Below are 5,358 nucleotides of genomic sequence, written 5' to 3'. Positions count from 1 at the left end.
GACTGATTCCGTTGAGCTCATTGCAGCTTCGACCAAGAGGAAAACAGTGAGCATTTATAAGGTGTGTGTGGACAGATGGGACTGTGTGAGACAGGTGGCTCTGCCGCAGGAACCTGTGGTTCTGGCTGTGCATGGGACGTGTCTGTGTGTGGCCACTTGTGACAGATATTTTCTCCATGATTATCAGAGCCAAACCACCCTCTATCTTTTCCCACATAACCTGGGAAAGCAAAATATAATTGCCAACAAAAGGAGAATTCATTTTAAATGGGCCTGGATGTTTGGGTAAGAATTTTTATAATTATAAAATTAAGACTTGTTAAGCTTTAAGTGATAAACAAGGTAAATCTGAAAAATCCGCCAGTGCATGAACTTCACATGTGCAATCACATGTTACAATTTCATGTTTCGCGTATTTCACATGTGATTTTAACATGTGATTGCACGTGAAGTTCATGTGGATTTTCTGTAAGGGGTAAAAAAAATACACTTAAGGTTTTACTGGGGTTCAAGCGCTTTAAGGCCTTTATAAGTGCATGCATAAAAAGACATTGTTTAATTTAATGTACTCACAATAATTGTAATTGATAATATACTCAAGTCCCCATAGAGAAAAAATGATGGCGAACAAATGAAGACTTTTATTGATTTTGCAAGATACCTTAATCTCATTTGTCTCCTCAAAGGTTTCAGAAGAGATCTAAAAATAATTAAACATTTTCCAAGACCAAATGATCTAAGCTACAGTATTATGCACCTTAATTTATTTTTAATATATTTTTTCAGCAGTTGTATAGTGGTATTTAAATTATTGCCTAATTTAATTATATTTTTTATTTCTTTTTAATTACCCTTTTTTAATTTTCAATTATTTAATTGGAATTTTACGATAAATAACTTATACTTAACTGACACATAACTGAAAACTCCACTAACTCGTAGCTATAAAGTTAGTCAATAAATAAATAGTCTTTAAAGTAGTCTATATGATAGGCAGGCATTGTTTGAGATGAAGAATGGCACTTCCCAGCATCCTCCTGTACAGTGGCCTGATGGAGTGGTGGATGCTGCAGTTCATTTCCCATATGTGCTAGCTCTACAAAATCAGACTGTTCATATCTACAGCATTCTGGACCAGCAGCTGAAGCAAACTGTATCTTTACAAAGTGCCAAATTTCTCATCTCAACAGAAGGTTCGTTTTACCATCTAACATCAATCTTTATAAATCATTCATCAGAAGTCATAGTAAATTCAGAGGCACTATTATTGTTCTTAATTGCTTGTATATTGTACCTTTAAAAATTCAAGTTCTGTATCAGTACATCTTTACAAGTTCTGCTTCATATTTTAAAATCAGCAAATATTGTAAATATACTTTGTTTCACACAAAATATGCCACATTATAGAAATAAAATGGGTTGAGAATACAATTTCATAGCAACTTTAAAACATTCAAATTTGAGTATGCAATTTGAGTTCGTTGCATTCGTTGATTGATGCCATGACACTGATAATAATATCTTTTCATAATTATTTACTCATTTAAAGGCACATTTATAGCTATTTCATTTCTCTTTTTTGTTATAGAAAGTGTTTTTGTTGTTGCTGACAAAGAGATTAATCGGCTGTCACCAGTTCCTTTAGAGAATCAGATCCAAGAGCTGGTTAAGAGACAGAGAGTTGATGAAGCCCTAATACTGCTGGACAGACTTCAAGGTCTCCTGCCAAAAGATTCATATAAATTAAGACTAATGATAAATTACTAAACAAGGGGGATTTCTGTCTTATCTTTTTTTAATATATTAGAAAAATTTAATCCATTAAGCCAGTGTAAATATATGTAGTTACGGCATCTACCAGCACCGTGTTATGGATGATGTTAACCAGCCAATCTTTGACCCCTTGGTGTCAATAATACCTCATTAAATCATCCATTCATATATTAACACATGGATTATATTTGATGAGTAGGTGTATCTTGCTGAAAGACAGAGTCATATGAGAATAATCTTAAAACACAGAAACTATGTTTAATGGAGCCACGAGGTCAGTGTGGCTGAGCCGAGCGTCTTAGACACACTGAGCAAAGTCATCCATATAAGCACTTGCACCAGATGCACAGATGTCATTCCAGCAAGATGAAAATCATCTTACAGTAGTATTAAACAAAGATCACAGAGACACACAGAGACTGAATATATGAGCTCACATCAAATATGTTACATGTGCCAAGTGCTAAGTTAAATAGCTTCTTAAATATCTATCTATCATCAATCTTTATAAATCATTCATCAGAAGTCATAGTAAATTCAGAGGCACTATTATTGTTCTTAATTGCTTGTATATTGTACCTTTAAAAATTCAAGTTCTGTATCAGTACATCTTTACAAGTTCTGCTTCATATTTTAAAATCAGCAAATATTGTAAATATACTTTGTTTCACACAAAATATGCCACATTATAGAAATAAAATGGGTTGAGAATACAATTTCATAGCAACTTTAAAACATTCAAATTTGAGTATGCAATTTGAGTTCGTTGCATTCGTTGATTGATGCCATGACACTGATAATAATATCTTTTCATAATTATTTACTCATTTAAAGGCACATTTATAGCTATTTCATTTCTCTTTTTTGTTATAGAAAGTGTTTTTGTTGTTGCTGACAAAGAGATTAATCGGCTGTCACCAGTTCCTTTAGAGAATCAGATCCAAGAGCTGGTTAAGAGACAGAGAGTTGATGAAGCCCTAATACTGCTGGACAGACTTCAAGATCTCCTGCCAAAAGATTCATATAAATTAAGACTAATGATAAATTACTAAACAAGGGGGATTTCTGTCTTATCTTTTTTTAATATATTAGAAAAATTTAATCCATTAAGCCAGTGTAAATATATGTAGTTACGGCATCTACCAGCACCGTGTTATGGATGATGTTAACCAGCCAATCTTTGACCCCTTGGTGTCAATAATACCTCATTAAATCATCCATTCATATATTAACACATGGATTATATTTGATGAGTAGGTGTATCTTGCTGAAAGACAGAGTCATATGAGAATAATCTTAAAACACAGAAACTATGTTTAATGGAGCCACGAGGTCAGTGTGGCTGAGCCGAGCGTCTTAGACACACTGAGCAAAGTCATCCATATAAGCACTTGCACCAGATGCACAGATGTCATTCCAGCAAGATGAAAATCATCTTACAGTAGTATTAAACAAAGATCACAGAGACACACAGAGACTGAATATATGAGCTCACATCAAATATGTTACATGTGCCAAGTGCTAAGTTAAATAGCTTCTTAAATATCTATCTATCTATCTATCTATCTATCTATCTATCTATCTATCTATCCAACTTCAGAATTGGAATGGAAACTGATGATGCATGATTATGATAAAATAAATGGCTAAACTAATATATTTAAGCAATTGCATCACATTTATCGTGATTTATGCCACTCATCACTTTACTTTTAGGATCTACATAAAAATGTCATCTGTACATCTGGAATGATAAAGTTTTACAGAGAGGCTTTTGTGGATGCAAAAGAGCTTTTTATGTAAGTAATGCTTCAATTAGTGAAATTTACTAGCAATTTTCTGTGTGAAAATTGTTTCAAAATCCAACACCTTTTCAGTATAATCTTTTATTTTCTAGTAAAGGTGAACTAGACCCAAGGGAAATCATTAGCCTTCATCCAGCTATGCCTGTTATGAGTGAAGACTTTGCACCTCAGACAACAGCAGTCAGCAATGCCAAGGACTTGTGGACATTAAGTCGAGACGACTGGCCGACATTTCAACAATACCTAATCTTTTTGGATGACTTCTTGAGAGAAGTCAGGCTAACAGGACAGGGCCAAAGGTGTCCTCAGGACATTGACTCAGCACTTTTTAAGCTGTATTTGGAACAAGGTGAATATGGAAAACTGGACCAACTTGTGTCGTCGCAGAATACCTGTAACCTCCAGATGTGTGTACCTGACTTGGAACAGCACAAAAGGTTTGTGCTCATCATTTAAGGTTACTTCAGCGTTTACAGGTTATTTTCTAGTGAGAAGCCAAACTAATTTGCTGCCATTTCAGGTTTTTCACACTTGGATTGCTCTATCAAAGTCAAGGCCAGCATTTCAATGCAATTCAGGTATCTTTGAATCTTTGAAAGATCCACAGAGCAATGACTAAAGATGAATCAGAAAGGAAAGGAAATTTCTTTCTTTCTTTTTTTTAGACCTGGGTTAAAATTGTGGAGGAGCAGAGCGAGGACCCCTCACACATCAGCGTATTCCAGCACATAGTTAACACCCTCTCAAATCTGGAACATAAACCCATCATTTGGAAATTTGTTGACTGGGTTCTTCAGAGAGACCAAGAGGCAAGCATTTTAACTGTCATAACCTGTTTATCAACAGCAGAGGTCAGAGTTATACAGGTTTCATTAAGTCTAGCTTTGCAGTTAAAGAAACACTATTATGTATCTAGACACAACCTTGCTATAATACTATTCATCAAAAGCTTGGTTTGGTAAGATTTTTTTTAATATCTTCGAAAGAAGTGTCTTATGCTCACCAAGGCTGCATTTAGGCTATTTGATCAAAATACAGTAAAAGCAGTAATATTTTGAAATAATATTACAGTTTAAAATAAATTATTGTCAATTTTAATACATTTTAAAATATTATTTATTCCTGTGATAAAGCTGAATTTTCAGCATCTTTACTTCAGTCTTCAGTTACTTCAATCATTCTAATATGCTGATTTGGTGAACAAGGAACATTTATTATTATCAATGTTGAAAACAGTTGTGCTGCTCAATATTTTTGTGGAAACCATGATGCATTTTGATGAATACAAAGTTTTAAAAGTGTAAAATCTCACTACTAAAGTTTTGAACAGTAGAGTTTATTGCATTTTAAGCATTGCGTTTCTTTCTAAAACATGCTCTTTATTTTAATATAGGCTGGAATACTGATCTTTACAAAGACGCATACAAGCAGCCATGTTACATTTGTAAGGAAGAAGTCCTTACCATTCTCACCAACTACTCAGTTGCTATGACTGTGTACTTGGAATATTTAGTCAATGAATTACACAGCAAGGTGACTTATCTGTTTATAATTAATGACTGTTTTAAAGGGGCCATCGGGAGTCAAATTTACACATGTTTTGAAATATAAAATAGCTTTCATATATAGAACAGTGTTATTTTAGTATTATTTATATGCCGTTTTTATAGTTTTTATTCATATTTTGAATTAGCTTTTATTTTATAGTTTTTATTTTAATTTCAGTTTAATTTTTAGTCATTTTGTTATGGGCTTTTGACATTTTTGTTCATTTTATTTT

General features: G+C 33.5%; 1 pseudogene; it reads left to right on the top strand.

Annotated features, from left to right (window-relative positions):
• The window catches only part of LOC107680751 (transforming growth factor-beta receptor-associated protein 1 homolog), an 8,526-nt pseudogene that overhangs the window by 1,302 nt on the left and 1,866 nt on the right, over positions 1–5,358 (top strand).

The sequence above is a fragment of the Sinocyclocheilus anshuiensis genome, unplaced genomic scaffold, assembly GCF_001515605.1.
Source record: "Sinocyclocheilus anshuiensis isolate Anshui unplaced genomic scaffold, SAMN03320099.WGS_v1.1 scaffold869, whole genome shotgun sequence".
Classification (NCBI taxonomy): Eukaryota; Metazoa; Chordata; class Actinopteri; order Cypriniformes; family Cyprinidae; genus Sinocyclocheilus; species Sinocyclocheilus anshuiensis.
This window is presented reverse-complemented; position numbering and strand designations above follow the sequence as displayed.